The sequence below is a fragment of the Hyposmocoma kahamanoa genome, unplaced genomic scaffold (genome assembly GCF_003589595.1).
Source record: "Hyposmocoma kahamanoa isolate Upper Pololo Valley unplaced genomic scaffold, ASM358959v1 92, whole genome shotgun sequence".
NCBI lineage: Eukaryota > Metazoa > Arthropoda > Insecta > Lepidoptera > Cosmopterigidae > Hyposmocoma > Hyposmocoma kahamanoa.
This window is the reverse complement of record NW_020654748.1, coordinates 24,655,237-24,674,365: the sequence shown is the minus strand read 5'-3', so window position 1 is coordinate 24,674,365 and position 19,129 is coordinate 24,655,237. Positions and strand designations below refer to the sequence as shown.

At 38.8% G+C, this 19,129-nt stretch overlaps 1 long non-coding RNA gene across 1 annotated transcript; it reads right to left on the bottom strand.

Annotated features, from left to right (window-relative positions):
- Nucleotides 1–230: 230 nt before the first annotated feature.
- LOC113236563 lies at nucleotides 231–12,199 on the bottom strand. Its single transcript, XR_003310970.1, has 3 exons — nucleotides 12,178–12,199; nucleotides 812–926; nucleotides 231–628 (listed from the first exon to the last, which is right to left on the bottom strand). It is a non-coding gene; the product is annotated as an uncharacterized LOC113236563 (long non-coding RNA).
- Between the last annotated feature and the right edge of the window lie 6,930 nt (nucleotides 12,200–19,129).

Below are 19,129 nucleotides of genomic sequence, written 5' to 3'. Positions count from 1 at the left end.
CTTTAATTACTAAAATCATAATAAGAAATTCAAACGTTTCAGTAAAAATTAATTGTCGATAAACATCAATCATCGTAAATGAACATCACTATATTTAGGCCTAGAACTTGCTATGGAGACAAAAACAAAACATTGAATAATAATAGAAATAGTAACTAAAATGCAAACAGCTGGTGGTATGTTATGCCACTGGTTTTAGGATTTTTGTTTTCACTCCAATTTTTACAAGGCTTATCACTACAACTTGGCATTTTCACGTGTTTGGAGAGATCTTGTATGTACAACGATCGCCATGTTACTGTAGCGATGTTTGAAGGCGTGTCACCTCCGATATGGTCAAAATGACCATATCGAGACGACACGAACCACGCCCTCATACCAAATCTCCCCTTTTTTCCTATATCTATGGTAAATACAGAAAACCTGCTTGTCTTGCCATCTTTGCTTAGTCGAAATCAAAGTTCTATTCTATTTCTAATTCCTTAATGGCGGCCACTAGGCTTGGGCCAGTGTCAGTTTCGATTAATGTTGTCAGTTAATATTGTTCAATAACGTCAACGTTTCTTAGCAGCAAGGTATTTATTTTTAGATGAGTCTCTTCGACGGAATGCTGTTGTGGAGATCATACCTGGGGTAAATAAAAACAATCATCTTTTTATAAATCTCAGCCTGAGCCTCAAATTGCACATTACCCTAATAAATGCACTTTTTTGCAGATTATTGTGCAAACCAATAGACAACCTTAGAAATAACATTTTAACAATAGTCCCATGATGTACTATTCTACGTTATTATTTTTAATGATAGGTACCAAGTGACGGGTGGAACAAAGTCGTGCGCCTGGCGGTGAGCGTCGCGCCTGGCGGTGAGCGTCGCGCCTACCCATTACAATTGCTGTACCACATAGAGCGTTAAATCGCAAGGACCTGTTTAAGTAAAATATACTTTGAACATATAAGATATATATAATATAAATATATATATATATGAACAAGGAATATTTTTTGTCGGTTAGTGACAGCACGTCAAGTGGTTCAGGGTGTTGACGGGAAATTGTCAAGCATGCAACTAAGGGCACATTCATGGCTCATGGCTTGGTCCGACTGTTCGCGACACGTTGGCTCTTCAATCGTACATACAATTCGAGCGCAATATCGACGTTGCACAATGCTTTGCTATGCTAGACCCAATTTTGTGATATCCCCTTTTTATTCCTGATTCCCATAGTTTCAATAAATACAAATCCGAAGTAAAACTCCGAAGTTCTCAGAAAAATTTCAAAAAAACTATGTAATTATTCTGTAACTGTAATTTTGTTTTTTTTATACGAGTCATTTTCGTTCAGATATATTTTTTATAATCAGTTTACAGTTTCATAATCAGTTTACGGTTATTAACATTTTTATAATCATATATTCTTTTCTTGAAGATGGAGTACAATGACAGCTCATTGTGCAAAAGTTGCCCACATACAAGCAACTAGTGATTGCTTGCAGTCGATAAATAAATATACTATCGGCTGAATATTGGTTATGCACGCAATAAATTAAATAGCCGCATTTCTTTCATTTCAATCATCATCGGCACATTATTCGTCCAACTGCTGGGCACAGGTTCAATTGAATTGTCAATTTTAAGAAGTTCATACATACACACATTACATTGAGAGCTATATCTATTAAAAATACAAAGAGCAGATATAGTTTAAAATTCTCATTTCAATTCATTATAGATAAGTAATCAAATCCGCATAATATTCTTGTTAAAATGTATATGAATAAAAAAATATTTTGATACTAGTAGGCCAGCTGTCAAAATAAGAATAAAGAAGGCAGTAATACAATTTCAATAATCATTTTACTCCGTTTTCAAAAAAGACAGACTATGTTTGAAAATTATTAGCCAACCAACGTTTGATAAAACGTTGTTTTTCCGTGAAATAATATTAATAATAATAATAAGGCACGCACTCAACATAGCCCCGCACTAGGGAAACCCTGTATCGCGTGTGCCATGTATACACATATAGACAACCACAAATTACACCCAAACTCACGAGATAAATAAATGTAGGCCATACAAATATTTTTCCCGGCCCTGGAATCGAACCTGGAACCTCTGCGTCAGAGAACAAATAAGTATTGAGAACGGACACTCTCCGTCGCTCCCTAGCTTTAGATACCGCACCACGCCCCGCACATTGATGGTCATAGACTGAACGAGTACAAGGCTGTCGGCGAGCCATTTTCGCGCTAAGACGGCTTTGATATTTGAATATAGTTTTCATTTATTCATTACGAAATTTGTACGTTAATATAGGTATAACATCATTTTACGTTACTATTTATAATGGTCGTGAATTGTGCTGTGTGCGGCTGTTTATAATCATCTAAACGGGATAAAGAGAGGAGCTTCTTTCGTTTTTTGAAAGATGAAACGAAGTAAGTAAAAAAACTTATGTCTGAGCCTCATTCAGTTATTGTTTTCTTTAGTGTAGAGTAATATATAATACAGATTTATTATATCAATATAATTAGACGCCATAACTTCGTTAGAATTTTCGCTATGTTGCCGCTTTGGCCACGTAACCTAATAGTACGAGCAAGTGATGGGTAGGTAACCCTGCCACTTCACGCACACATTCGCGCGTGTGCCGATAGCGCCTTGCTGTATGTAGTAGTAGTAGGTGAATAATTTTCGACCGTTGTATGGAGTGTCCGGGATGTGTCTGCGTAGCAGTCATGGGAGGCAGTAAATATAAATATAACATGGGCGAGTGTGTCAAATTATTTATTAGTATAGTTATTTTCTTTTTTTTACAAACAAAAAATAATAATGGCAGATAACTGTTGAGAGATGTTATTGTTCAAAATTATGAATTTTACATGAAAATCACGGTTACGGTTTGGAGCTGAGCTACTATAGTAATTATTATGTCAGTGGGATTATTACGTCAAAGTGATTTGTCAAATTTGATTTGTGCCCTGTGAAAATTCATTGCTTTGAACTGTTATATCTCGGAGTGGTTACGGTTAGGAGACGAGGCCCTATGAAGTATATTTAAATAAACCAAAGGTTCGGGCCCTCTACACGTCTCATGTTCACGGGCGGCTTACTGATTAGCCTTTATTTATTATATTTTCGTTCATATTACTACTCCGTACACGAATACACAAGTTTCATGCGTAGAACTTTTTTAAAGTACCAAAAACATGCCATACCATTTAAATAAGAACTAAAATATATTTTGTGTCACTGAAGATTTAAATTTAACTCCATGGAGTTCAGAGCGGCGGCATACCGCTTACCATTACAACCACAGAAGAAGAAAAACAATGGAGATGCCTTACGCCTCGATTACTATCGGAACCGCTGTCGCCAAAACGCACACAAACAAATGATAAACACATAATAATATGCAATCTTGATAATGATTGGTCATAGGTTCTAATTTAAAAAGATGTAACAAATTCTGGATTGTTAATATAATTTAACTTTACCCGGTTGCTATATCGTTGAAAGTTCAATACCTTTATTGCAAGTCAAGACGTTTTGATTTTATATTTAAATTTTATTCAACATCCATCCATCTTGCGGCCAATAGCTGGACTACGACGAACGATTAACATCTGAACAAATAGAAAGTAGTATCTTTTCGACAACAGATGTTCTTTAACGCACACATTGCATAATGAACTTTGTTTCGATCAATTAAGTCTAAAATTAACAAAACGCTCGTGAAGCATTTTTTCGCTAAACTTTTGTTCGCAGTGTCCACGGTAGTAGAAAATTCGAAATGTTTACTTTCGTTTGTTGCAGTACAAAAAACAAAATCGATAGACAGAAAATTGAAAATTTATTAAGACTTGCCGATGATATGAAATACTACTACGGATAATATTTTTGGTGCGGCTATTATTATATATTTTTGCACGCCGAAACAGCACAATGAGGCCGTTTTTAGTAGCAGTAGAGCTCCTTGTGAAAGAATTCGTCCAGGGAAGTACTGCCACCTTATCTATTTCTGCCGACAAGCAGTAATATGAGCATTACTATGTTCCGGTTTTGAAGGGCAGGGCAGGGCTGGTTGCAGACACATGACACTTACCAAACTCTGTCTCACGGTGACGGGCGCAGTGGCAGTGCCCCTCAGACCTTTGTGTTTTAAAGCTCTGAGTGGCGCTGCAACTGTTATGGACAGGCGTGTCGCTTACCATCAGGCGCATGAGTTGTTCGTCCCGTCACTTGGTATCATACAAAAAATCTACGATTTTACAGGATTTGCGCAAAAGAGTGACACAACCACACCATACAAAGCGAAAATGGCGGCCTGAGTTCAAGTAGGTCTAACGAGATCTGCTTAACTGTTAGAACGCGTCTGACGCTAACTAGATACTTCTACTGTATTTATTGTTCTGTGATTATAATGGTTGAAATGTCCAGCATGATGTGTTCTTGACAGTACATCATCTTACACTTTTGTCTCTCATCAGCTCTGCATTGTACGTGATTAAAAGAAACTAAAACTTTCAGATGGATGTAGAAACCGTTACATAGGTTTATTGTAGATACTTTCACGAGTCGAGTTGTGGATACCAGCCCGTTACAATATACCATACCAAAGTTATTTCCTTGTGAAATTCGTAAATTTGAACAATTACATCTCGCAACGGTTTGGCGCAAAGCTGCCATAGTATTTTTTTGATTGTATGAATACACAATACACCCCATTTTAATAAATGTAACAAACCTACTTTATGTAATGGACCTTAAGCCAGATTCTTCACTTTTAGTTCTCTAAGAATTTGCTAGATGGCATTGACCCATTTGGCGTTATTTCTGAATCGCGGTGTTAAGATTTTCCCTCGAATGGTGACTACTCGAACATAATGTTGTTAATGTGAAGTCCCGCCCTCCGACCCTCCCCTCCCCCCGGTCACCCCAAAGGAAGTAGAATCGCTCATAAAGAACCTTAAGCCCCGCAAAGCCCCAGGCCCTAACGGTATCTCCAACAAGGTGCTTAAACAGCTTTCTGCACCCCTCATCTGTCTCCTGACTGCAATTTTTAACGCCGCTCTGACTAACTGCATCTTTCCGCAAAAGTGGAAAGAGGCGGTGGTCATCGGTATTCACAAGCCCGGGAAACCTCCATCTGAGCCCTCCAGTTACCGTCCCATCTCCCTGCTTAACACCATGGGCAAACTCTATGAGCGCATCCTATACGCCCGCCTCAGAGACTACGTCATGTCTCACAATCTCCTCCCCGACGAACAGTTCGGTTTCAGAGCTAGGCACTCATGCGTCCAGCAAGTGCACCGGATAGTGGAACACATCTCCGAAGGCTTCGATCGCCCCCGCTTCATGCCCACCGGCGCCCCTTCTTCGATGTGGCAAAAGCCTTCGACAAAGTCTGGCACAACGGCTTACTTTACAAGCTGTATAAACTCGGCGTGCCTGATAGTCTCGTGCACATCATTCGAGACTTCTTGTCGAACCGCTCTTTCCGCTACCGAGTTGAGGGCGCACTCTCCTCCCCTCACCCCGTAAGAGCTGGAGTCCCGCAAGGCTCTGTCCTCTCGCCTCTCCTTTTCTCCTTGTACACTTGCGACATCCCCAAGTATCAGGCAGTAAATCTCGCCCTCTTTGCCGACGACACTGCGCTCTACTATTCGGCGCGCAGCTCCAAGTTAGTTTCCGCGGCTCTCCAATCTGCCACCACACGCCTAGGCGAGTGGTTTCGCAGATGGAGAATCGAAGTCAATCCCGACAAAAGCGCGGCGGTATTCTTCACGCGAAGTAACCTATCCAGTCGTAGGGTACAAAACCTCAACCCGATCTCGCTCTTTGACCGCCTAATCCCCTGGGTGAACACGGTCAAATACTTAGGAGTTACGCTCGATAGGAAGCTGTCATTCAAAGCACACGTGAAAACCGTCCGCCATCGCGCCCACTTTGTTATGAGCCGGCTTCATCCCCTTCTCAACAAGCATAGTAAACTCTCCCTTCGCAATAAGGTGAGACTGTACACGACCTGCATCCGCCCTATCATGACGTACGCCAGCGTCGCATTCGCTCAGGCAAATCCCGCGTTAATACACCGCCTGCAGGCTCTCCAAAATAGATTCATGCGCAACGCGACAGGTGCCCCGTGGTACCTGCGCAACGCTAACCTCCATATAGATTTACGGCTCCCCACAATAGCCCAATTCATGAAACAGGCGTCGAGAAAATACTTCGACTCTGCTCCTCACCACCCCTACCCCCTCGTGGTGGCTGCATCCTCTTACGACCCCCTCAGGGAACAACCCCACCGCGTACGTAGGACCCGTCGGCCAAGGGAAGTCCTCAACGACCCTGACGACCCTATCACTCTCGCCACTTTGAAGGCCAACCAGATTTCTAGTCAGTCCCGTCCCGCACGCACCAACCGTCCTCGTCGGCGAGGTCGTAGAGCCCCTCATTTTAGCACGTACACTGGTAGATTCTCTCCAACAGCACGCCCTTCTGGCGGAAGTCTCCAGTAGCGCCCTGAGCCGAGGTCCGTGCCCACTTGGGCGCCCTCAGGCCCGCTACTTAGCTTTAAGTTTGTTTTAGGGGTTATGAGCCTTCAGCTCGCCCTTCTCGCTCCGGTGGCGCAGTAAAGGCCATCAGCGGCCAACTGCAAAATGTCATTAAAAAAAAAAAAAAAAAAAAGTTAATGTGAAGAGAAACCTAAGAATACAGAGATCTCAGTAAGGCAACCAGGAGTTTAGTCACTTCTTGGGAACTGCTACCCGGATATATATAATATGTATATAGACACTACGTAAATTGCTTGTTCAAAAATTTTATTATATTATATAATCATCGACACCTTGAAAGTGATATTTTAGTAGTTTTGTCGTTTTTATTTTATTTTAGTTCGTGATTTTTAGGCAAGTAATTATTTACTTATTTTCTACATACAAAACGATACATATCTGGCACATCGGAGCTCTACTTTCGCATTTGTATTCATTAAAATCGTAGGAATCTGGAATAAAAAGGGGATGTCACAGAACTGAGTCTCAAAATACTATTAAAATAATACTAAAAATACTATTAAAATATTATTACCAGGTTCTTGGTATGTAATTCATTAATTTTATCTCACTTGAGTTAGTGATATGGTGCACAGACCTTGCATATTTGAAAAAAAACAATAAAGTTATACAGACGTTCACAATGACTGCAAGAGATATTCTAGTCACTCTGTGTCTAGAAGGAACCATATCACACCACAATTAATAAACTGCTAAGCGTGCATAAAATGCAACTATTAATATTTTAATTTTTTTACATTACCAGTCTATGATGAAGAACAATATAACAGCAAGGGCTATTACTTAGTCCTTAGATGCTGAGACTTGTAACCTACATTTTTTTTCACTTTTATTTTTATTTACTTTGTTTTATTACAATCACTATTTTGTTTTGATACTGTTTTTAACCGACTTCAAAAAAGGAGGAGGTTCTCAATTCGTCTGTGTTCTTTTTTTTGTATGTATGTTACGCGATAACTCCGATATTTGTGAACCGATTTTCATGTTTTTTTTTGTTAGAAAGGGGGTACTTCTATAGTGGTCCCATTTCATTTTGAAGAAAAGCATCCACCTCGAAGGGTGGCTGTTCACGCATGAAGATTCATTTTTATAAATAGCGCCTAACTTTAATTTAGGAGCAATTACTTTAATGGTTGATTTTGCTATTACTCCTGTATAGTGGCGAACTAGGGGATATTTCAATAAAACTTTGCAAATAGACGTAATTCCGCTTACTTTTGAGGTCGGTTTTTTTAGTACTCTGTACTGAGATTATTATTATTATGCTATTTATTGTAATTGTTTGTAGTTCTGTATATCAAAATATGCCAATTTTATTTTATTCTTTAGTTGATTGATGTAGTGCCAGAACATGCAGAACTATCAATACAGAAATAAATGTACTTGGAAATTGTGTCAACAATGATACTAAGTACACCAATAACCGCCAATCCTTATGATAATATTATATTTATAATTGAATCAGTTAATCAAGCTTTCTGGAAACAGACACCACACATACCTCCCACACACCGGTCCTTAAAAACTTGGACAAACAGCAGAACATTTTAGATAGAGTTGGAAGTTGGAACCACAACAATGGAAAACACTACATTTCATAAAACCACTACAAGTCAGAATGGCATACTATGTAACGCTCCACATGAAATTCAATCTAACAGCCACGGGCCTATTAACGCCGCTTGAATGCTCCGGCACCTGATAAACAACACAAATACTTACTAAAGGGAAACATTCAGTTTTGCAATTTAAAATGTAATTGTAATTTCTAGATATGAGTGTATGTACAGTTACTGGGGACCGGCTTGTGGCGGCTTCCACGGTCAGGGGCTGCCCGCAAGGTGGGGTAATTTCTCCTCTCCTGTGGACCCTTGCTGTGGATCAGCTCCAGTATAGGTTGGTCGAACTGAATATTGACATTCACAGTTCGAGGGCACTGCCAAAGCACCATATCATCACTCATGCAAGGAGCTCTTGACACCATTTCCGCGTGATGTCAAGATAACGAATTATCTATTAACGCGGAAAAGACAACCATAGTCCCCTTCACTAGGAAGCGGAAACTAGATAAACTAGTGGAACCGATCCTTGGTGGCAGGATTGTGAGTTTTTCCGCAGAAGTTAAATGTCTTGGGATAACCCTAGATCAAACCCTAAGGTGGAACTGCCATGTGGCTAACACGATTAACAAGGCCAAGATGGCCTTAGGTATCTGTAGTCGTATGGCGGGACAGCGTTGGGGTCTAAAACCAAAGATGACTCTCCGGTTATACAAGGCAATAGTGAGGCCCATAGTAACATGCCTCTGCTGTTTGGAGTGCTAAAGTCAGCCAAACAACCACTATTGCCACATTGAGCAGTCTACAGCGCATCGCGTGCCTTCTAGTAACGAGAGTCATGTCCACTACTCCGGGGGCGGCCCGAAATGCATTACTGAATCTGACTCCCTTGCATATATTCATAAATAAGGAGGCAGGTACCAGCATGTACAGGCTCACCACCAAGTTAAGGATCAGATGGTTCTCCCAGACGTTGAAATCAACCCAGGACTCAATTCTGGAACATTCTGCTCTGGGAATGACTTCTGATGTCATGCTTCCCAAGCAAAACTGTGAAAAACTCTACCAGGTACAATTTCCAACTAGGGAAGACTGGAAAACCAACAGTCTTCATGGAAGGACGGTAGCCTTCTTTGGTATACCGATGGGTCTAAGATGGGACCCAACATAGGCTGTGGTATACACGGCTGTAGACTCAGGCTCAACTATAAGCTGAATTTGGGACGACACTCCTCTATCTTTCAGGACGAAATGTACGCCATAATTGCTTGTGCGGATTTGAACCTGAAGAAAGGCTACGTTAACAAGTATATTTACATAAACTCAGATAGTCAAGCCACTCCACAAGCACTAACCTCTGTCACCCAAACATCGAGGATTGTAGAGAACTGTGTGACTATACTGAACGCTCTCAGTAAAAGGAATAAAGAGGCCTGCGAAATGAGGCAGCAGACAAACTGGCAAAGGCTGGTGCTAGGGAAACCTTTATTGGACCCGAACCCTTTATAGGGATAGCATATAGCCTCGCAAAGCTCACTCTGCTGAACGAGAGCACACACGTCTCCCGAGAAGTGCGGCTACAGAGTAAGGGTCATGAGCATTCAAAAACCCTGATAACTGCCTACAGTACGAAACACTGTAGAGAAGCTCTGTCATTAGACAGGAATGGCATCAGATTGCTCACATGAGTCTTAACAGGACATTGTGGCTTGAACAAGCACATGTCAAATATTGGGCCAGAGAGACAATAGAGAGTGTAGATTCTGCCACGAGGCGGATGAAACTCCTGCTCATTCTACGCCCTGATGGGCGAATAAAGATCCATACTGGGAAGGCACATGCCACAACCAGAGGACATTAAATATGTCGGAGCCAGGAAAGTCCTTCAGTTCTTCAATGCTGTCGGCCTTGGCTCCGAACAGTAATTAGTGGTGATCACAATAGATCAACTGGTGGTCACAGTGATGAGGGGCTACATATGCCCCGAATGAAGCCACTCTAATAACAATAATAATATACAGTTACCAATACAGGATTTTAATATATGGTAATAGGCTAACAACATATGAGACAGTCTAACAAGAAAGACAAAATAAACTTGAATTATTTAAGGAGCTCTTGGAGGAGTTGTGACTCCAATACAACATACTCTCCTGTACTAACAAGTAAGCACTCGATTAATACCATTAAAATTTTGTTAGATTAACAAAGAACTGAAGAAATTATTAATAAAACGCACCTCTCATGGAAGAATGGCACGAGTAGATTTACGTCAAAAACATTTATTGCTCCATCAGGTACTATAGGAAATAGGAAAAATAGGAAAAAATAGGAAACTATAAGCACATTCTCCACAATTGGAGTTGATATGGGTTATATTTTTCTGAACCTAATCTCCAATTGGAGAAGATGTGGGTTATATTTTTCTGTATATAATGGAGCAATAAAATGTTTACCATATTCCACTTATGCCATTATTTCATGAAGGGTGCGATAATATATTTCGTAAGGTATAACAATAATGTGTATAGGAAATGAAACAATTTTTCCGGATTTAAATTGTGTATATTTATTTTTTCAAACAAATCGACGTTTCGGGCCCTTTACTGGTCCCATGGTCATGGTTGACTTTGTTTTGTTTTGTTGGTTTGTTTGAAAAAACAAATGTACGCGATTTAAATCCGGAAAAATAGTTTCATTTCCTATGTGTAACAATCGCAAAAACCTAAGACCTCAATAATGTGTATAATTAAGTATTCACCACAGTATAAAATTTGGTGACAAATTTTGGGTACAAAGTTGAATAAGTATGTTCCCAATAGAAAATTACTTATGCCACAGACAATATAATACTATACTAGTACAGATGCCTAATCTCATACAAAGAAATTTCACACTTGTCACTCTGCTTATTTGGATGCCTAGTTTGATTAATAGATGGCACGAAGTAAACCTGCGATGCGATTGTGCTAATATTCAAAAAGGCAATAGATGGCTGCTATCACATTTTGTCAAGGGTATTATTCATGTTCAGGCATTTTTATAATAACATACATTTATAATAAGCCGCAAAGAAGTTGAGTCTGCACTTTTAAAATTTTAAAGTAAAAAATGTTAGTTAGTTTCAATGCTTTATATTTTTTATTTTATGCAAGTGTCGCCATTTATAAATGTGTACTAAAGTTAATTTATATGAATTGATACCCCATGCTTCTACCTGTCCCAGAAGAAATCTAAATTTATACAAAAGCAAGTGTCTATTTTTCACAACAACAACTTTTTTCACAAATGTCAGCATCTCCATAATCATTTATATTATATTTAAACGCTTGTTGATTTCGACAGGCTACACATGCTCGACATGGCTGAACTCAGCTTGTTTTCTTATTTACCCATATTTGTGCATTCTGTTTGCTCGTGCCCACTGAGCTCAAATTGTTTACAATATTGTGTGCCATAAACATCAGTCATAAAAGGTTCTTGAATCTTGATAACATGCTTGTTGTTACATTCAAAATTATCAAACTGTGTAAGCCAATAATTAGGCCATGGCCTAAAGCTACAGAGTTCACCTCGGTTTGCACTTATATGTACACTTAGACATACTTGATTGTGTACCCAATATGTACCATTCTCAACCTACAGTTTATTGCCAATGCAAAATAATAAACCTCCATGTATTAGTGAATGTACCATATATAATGAAAGTATTATTATAATAGTATATTCACTGGCAGTGGTACTGGCAAGTGCAGCCACTCATCCTGTTGGACATCCATAGCGAGGGCTGTTGCAGTAAAACGTCTTTGACGCACCAGTTAATTGACAATATTTAATACATCAGGTGAGGTACATGAGGTCTCCAGCCAACGCCGACAATAGTTTAAAGAATATAAAGTTAAAGACCTGTCTTTACACATACCACTTTTAGTATTTACCTACCCCCACCTCAAAAATCATCTCTAAAATGAAAAATAGTATTATGTAACTTGCTTAAATCAAAATATATATAAGTTTAAATAGAAAATTAAGCTTACCAGCTTATAATAGGCACGGTTTAATAAACAACCACAACATAAGTTGAGAACAAATACTTAAAATCCCAACAACGACCGCACACTTGCAAGGGATTTTATTATAAATATCAGCTAGTCACACATGTCATTTATAAATTTTTAAATTAAAAAGATAGGTAGGTAGCAACGTCTTCGGCAAAATTTTGAAAAATGTGGAAGTTTCAAGTTTTTGACAGTTTTCTCCTCTGATCGACCTTGCTTATTTTTTTATTATTAATAATTTTGGCTTGAATACAAGTCCTTTGAGCCATGTCTTCGTTTAATTATGTTTCTGTAAATATGGCCGCCACAAAGAGAATAGGCAATTCGAGGTGGCGTGCTTGGATTGACTCGGGATTCCTTAGAAAGGGCCGATACGGGTAGGTATTTGAGTTCGAGATTCGTATAATTTCGCGTTTTAATCTTCGATTAAGGCACAATAGTATTATCCTATTCCACTTTAAACTATATTTCACAAAATAATTGAAAGTCAAAATAAAAACGACACTTTTCCCTCCAAAACATCTAATGGTCAAACACTAACAACATAATATACAATAACTTGTAACAAATTTCAATTTTTTTATTACACGAAGAAGAGGCATATCCACATAATACCCACCACCTGTAAATCCTGTGGATTCTCAATGATGATTGATTGAAGTGCATACGATCTAACGATTTTTTGTATCACTTTATAATTAATTAAGTAATTTTGTATAATTTTGTATTCTACTAACCATAGGAGAGGATTGGGGAACGGAGAGGCCTGACGGAGACGATAGAGAATAGGAGGGGAAAAATGTTTGGACATTTGTTGCGCAACGACGAACTATTGACGGTTGTTGTTGAGGGAAAGATGGAAGGAAGGAGACAGAGAGGAAGACCGAGAATGGCATTCTGTGACCAAATAAAAAGAAAGGTTAATGTGAGCAGTTACAGGGAGGTCAAGGAGTTGGCTATGGACCGTGAGGAGTGGAGGAGGCTACACCGACAAGAGCATGGCTCTTAAATAAAATGAATGACTAGCCATAGCACGCAAGTAAAATTTACTGTATTACTAACATTATTATGGATCATGGTCCGAAATAAATAATTCCATACTACTCTTTATTGATGAACTTTTCAAGCGAATCTATTCAACAGAAAGGTAAATCGAACTGTCCTGATAATAAAGCAACAAATATTTTGTAATAATATGTGTAATTAAGTTTGAACAAAACTCAATTCACAACAAATATTTAGACGTAAATAGTTTTTGCCCTCTATTTCGGGTTTTAAATCAATTTAAACAGTGTTAACAAAGTGCCGGGTTAAAACCCGGGCGTTTGCCCATCTCTGGCTACGGACCCAACGCTACTGCAAAGCGAGCAGAGGGCGCGGGGTACGAGAGGGGAGGGCAGGGAGCAGTATACGTGCGGACAGCGATCAATAAAACGTGACGACAATTGGAGCTGCGACAATCTGTCGTCGCGTTTTTATCGTGGCGTTTTTTTATCGTCTGACGACTGTCGTTATAGCTGTTCTCACTATGACGACAGTTTGTTGTTGTAACGATAAAAAATCGTGAGCAACAGTTAATCGTGTCGTGCTATATGTGAACAACTTCATTTAAATTTATAAGCCACGACACCGTAACTGCACGACAATCTGTCGTCATGCCATGGTGGGAACGCGCCCTAATGGGGAAAGTCTTGGGGAAGCTCATTTTTAACCCACTATCCTGGGAGCTGTTCACGAATGGCGGAATAAGCTACCGACAATATGGATTCATGCTAAAGAGAAGCACAGAGGACTCTCTATATGACGCGATTACATATAACCGGGATGGCCTCAAACGGAAGAAATTAGTGGCGCTTATAGCATTGCACATTGAATGGGCGTTTGATGGGGCATGGTGGCCTACAATTGTCAGTGGAATCGAGGAGGGGAAACCGGACGATTGGGTCTTCAGAATAATATGCAGCTACCTGGAGAACAGAAAAGTCACGCTCAACTACCTTGGCGAACAAGTCACTGCTGGGACTCAAAGAGGCGGCATACAGTGCTCCATAAGAGGGCCCCTCTTATGAAACATTCTCCTTGATTGATGATTTATGATATACTCGTACTGAATATATAATTTATTTTTAGTAAATGTAATAATGTGGCATTTTTCTATATTTAAGGACATCTTATTTTTCATACACCAATAGTAGAGCCAGTCTACTTCAACATGTAGGTTGATACAGTCATTTACCGTATATATTAAGGAATATATATTTTATGTCATCAGCATAAGCGAGGCAACTAGAGTTAACAGAGTTAATAAGGTCATTTATAAACAATGTAAACAATAGAGGGCCTAATTTAGAAACTTGTGGAATACCTGACGTACAGTCAAAAGAAATAGAGTCATAGTCATGTATGGCAACAATCTGAGACCGTCTATTCAAATAAGATTTAAGCCAGTGCAAAGGTAAGCCATGAATACCTAGATGATATATGCCTTGCTACAAAGTATCTCGTGGTCAACTCTATCAAAAGCCTTAGCAAAGTCCGTGTATAACTATAGTCTACCTGAGTACTTACATTTCAAATTCAAATTCAAATTCAAAATAATGTTTTTTTTTTTTTTTTTTTTTTTTTTAAATAATAATGGACGTACTCTTGACCACTACCTAGCCCTAGAGCAAAGATGAGGTCTACGTTGGTACGAGCTCGCCCAGAAGATGCCTATTCAATCGCACCTTGAAAATATTCGGGTTGTATGTACTCGGAAAAATAGACGCAGGCAGGGAATTCCAGTCACGGGCTGTGCGCATTATAAAAGATGACGAAAAGCGCTTAGTACGTCTTAAAGGAATATCAACCAGGTGAGGGTGATATCCCGCCGTTCGTCTAGATGTCCGATGGTAAAAGGGGGCGGATGGAATGAGCTGGTGGAGCTCATGGGCACACTCTCCGTAGTATAATCTGTAAAAAACCGACAGACCCGCGACCTTTCGCCGATGGGCTAAACTATGAATAAATATGAACAACACATAACAATACAATATAGTATAAATAAATATGGTATAAATAAATAATAGTATAACGTTATACCTAGAAATACAACTGTATCCACAAGATTCAATTTTTCGTTTCTAACTACAATGTTTGTAACCGTCTCTCTAACATTGGGTAATGTAAATTTCACACGATTTGTTTTTTTCTCATTAAGAAGTAGGTTATTAACAGCAAACCAATCAACTACTTTAGATATAGCATTGTTCACATCGTCGTAGGAACATTGGTGCCTTTTAACTTTAAATAATAAGGAAGTATCATCAGCAAACAATACTATCTCATGTTTTATACCCTCCATAAGGCTAGGTAAGTTATTAATATAAACTAAAAATAAAAATGGGCCTAGAATTGAACCTTGAGGGACACCCATGCTAATTGCAGATCCTGACGATCTCGTACCGTTAACATCGACCCTCTGTACCCTACCACGCAAATATGATTTAAGAAGGTCGAGATCACGTCCCGCCACACCATAATGGCGAAGTTTCCTGACCAGTGTATCATGGTGCACACAATCAAAAGCTTTGGAAAGGTCACAGAATACACCAATAGCATCATGTGAGACTTCCCATGCATCAAATATATGATTAATCAACTCGACACCGGCGTGGGTTGTAGAGCGACCCCGAGTGAAACCAAATTGTTTAGGAGACATTAACTTATTACTATAAAAATGTGCACACATCTGATTTAGAATAATTTTTTCAAGTATTTTACTGAGAGTTGGTAGTATTGATATAGGTCTGAAATTGGTGGGGTCAGAAATACTACCAGATTTGAAAAGTAGAATAACTTTACTTTGCTTCATGAGGTCAGGAAAGACACCATCATCAACACATTTATTAAAGACACATGCTAAATAAGGCGCAATACAATCAACTATAGAACTAATTACTCTGACTGAAAGACCATTAAGATCAGCAGTATTTTTTATGTGTATAGACTTAAAGGCTTTAACAATATCGTTTGGAAATACATGACGGAACCTTAAATTAGTGATACTAGCTGCATTATTTTCTTTTAGTAAGGATTCAGCGGCGGTGGGAGATGAATTTAACGACTTAGTAGTCAAAAGTGGAATGTCAGTAAAAAAAAATTCAAATATTTTAGCAACTCCTGCGTCTGTGTTTACAATTTTGTCATTAAATCTTAGTTGAAAATCTAAGTTACGAGGTTTGACCCTTCCAGTTTCGCTGTTTCAGTGTTATACCTCCTGGAAGACGCCAATCTACGAGTATGCTTGTTTCCTCGATCTGTCCAAAGGTTTCGATCTTGTATCGTATGACAGAAAAATGCTGAAATATTGCAATATAAATCTTAATAATAATAATAAATCATTTATTTCAGGTCATAGCCCATAAGATAATGGTGTTAGTTACAAAAGAAAACGTTAGAACTATGTTAGTATGATTACATTGAATTTTGAGATATTGACAGAAAATGTATATATTAAAATTTGGAAAATGTACAATTATTACTTAATTTGACCAATTGTAATGTTTACCCAAAACTTTAAAATTGTACAGTCAAAACGATGGGCAAACATCCTCAGGATGCCATTGCCACTGTCACGCACTCGCTTTAGCAGAGACGACACTTTTTTACGCCTAATGGCATAAAAGTCATCTGTTCGCGCTTCAGCAAACATGCCCTGCAATGATGCACTGATGCACTGCAGTGCCGTGGCAGTCCCAACAGCATCCTGAAGATGTTATTGTATTGTATTCGTATTGAGTTGTATGTAAGCTGTGTATATCTAACCCATAGACTACTCGAATACATTGACTGACAAAAAAAAGCTTTAAAAAGCGTAACTTTCACCTGTTTTGTACAACGAGTGAATCTACGGGCTAATGTTTCCTCTCACAGCCAGCGCTCTGCGCTCCCTCTCAACATCTAGATCATCTTTCATGCTGTCAGTAATAACGTGACCAAGATATCTAAACCTATTCTATTAAGAGGCGTGACACGCAAGCGTTAACGATGATACAACATCTGGATAGCATTTACCTGCCTTTACAACAAGCAGTTCACTTTTTTTTTAGTTGTACTTCAGCCCATGCTTGGCTGCATACCTCTCACACACTTTGAGCAATTTCCTGAGCGCATTAATAGACGGCGCCAGCAGCTCCATGTCATCAGCATAACCGATATAATTGACGCATATATCATCAATGAAGCAACCAACATGCATGCTGCCGAGTTCATCCAGAAGCTGATTAATGTAAAGATTGAAAAGCAATGGTGACGTAAGCCCCCCCTGCCTCACACCGCAATCGAGTCGGTAATCATCGGATACCTTGCCTACCCATCTCACCTGATTTATTTGGTTATTGTACCAATATTTAAGCAAATGTATGCATTCCGCCGGCACATCCGTGCGTCCTAGTTTGTCCCATAACAGGTCGTAGTTCACAAGCTCAAACGCCTTTGACAGCTCCAGGAAGCAATATGTGACAGTATAGTCTGTATTTTTCTTAGAGGATGGAAAATAGTCTAAGGTCTTTTTTGAAGACGGAATAAAATGACATTTGTAGGGTCGTATTCTAGAACTCTATTCAATGCTCAAGTCAGGATTTGAGTATGGTTTAAAGCACTCGAAATCATACTTAAGTTCCTGCCATTAGAGTCGTATCTCCAGTGCTTAAAATCATACTCAGATCCTGACTTGAGCATTGAGTTGAGTTCTGGAATACGACCCGTAGTATTGCAATACCTCCACCATATAACCAGTCTGGTTATATGGTGGATAACTGGTTGAAGACTGTACCACCTCAGTCAACCGTGACCATGGGACCTGTAAAGGGCCCGAAACGTCGGTTTGTTTGAAAAAACAAATATACGCGATTTAAATCCGGAAAAATAGTTTCATTTCCTATGTGTAACAATCGCGAAAACCTAAGAACTCGATAAATTCTGAATGTTACGACGTTCTAACAATTACTAATTGCGTTATTGCCTTTTTTATCCTAATTTGACAGTAGGCCTACTACTATCGAGATCAATTTTTATTCATATACATTTTAATAAGAATAGCCAGATTTGATTATCAACATTGAATTAAAATGAAAAACTTTAAAATATGTCTCCTCTTTGTTTTATTTATTTTTTATAAACACAGTTCTAAATAATAGGGTACGTTTGTATGAACTTACAAAAGTTGAGAATTGAAATGAATTTGTGAAGTGTAATTGGGTGAATAATGGGTCAAGGATGACTCAAATGAAATAAGCTCGCCTATTTATTCCTTGGGCGTGACCAATATTCAGTCGATAGTCGATAGAATATTTATTGATTGAAATCACATCAAATCAGGTAACAGTTTTGCACAATGAACTGTCACTTTACTCCGTCTTCAAAAAAGACAGACTATAAGTTTAATAAATTGTGTTCAAATTAAAAATTGTGTTATGTCGTTTTAATGTTTTACGCTCTAACCAATCAAAATCGTTAAGTGATGGTAGTAGATAATAGAACGTCAAGTTTGAATTGCCCACAAGCACGGACTTGTTTATGAAATATATAAATCCGTGCTCACAAGCTAAAAATCGGCAACATCGGTAACTCAACTTACATACCGTCATCATCCTCTAAGCCGTCATGACATATCTCCCCATTTTATCCTATATCTATGAATTGGCCTCATCGTTTTTGGCTTAGAGGATGGAAAAAAATAAAATAGTCTAAGGCTAAGAGCATAAAGGAACGGTGGCGTCATTGATAGGCAATCCCCTCTGTCAAGGTGCATAAGGGCACAAAACAACCATCGCATAAAAATGATGATGTTTTTTCATTTGCATTATCGAATTTACTGCGTCAAGTGCTCCATGAAATATGTCGTCTTGCAACATACAAACTTCCAAAAAAATCTCTGCTACATTCAATC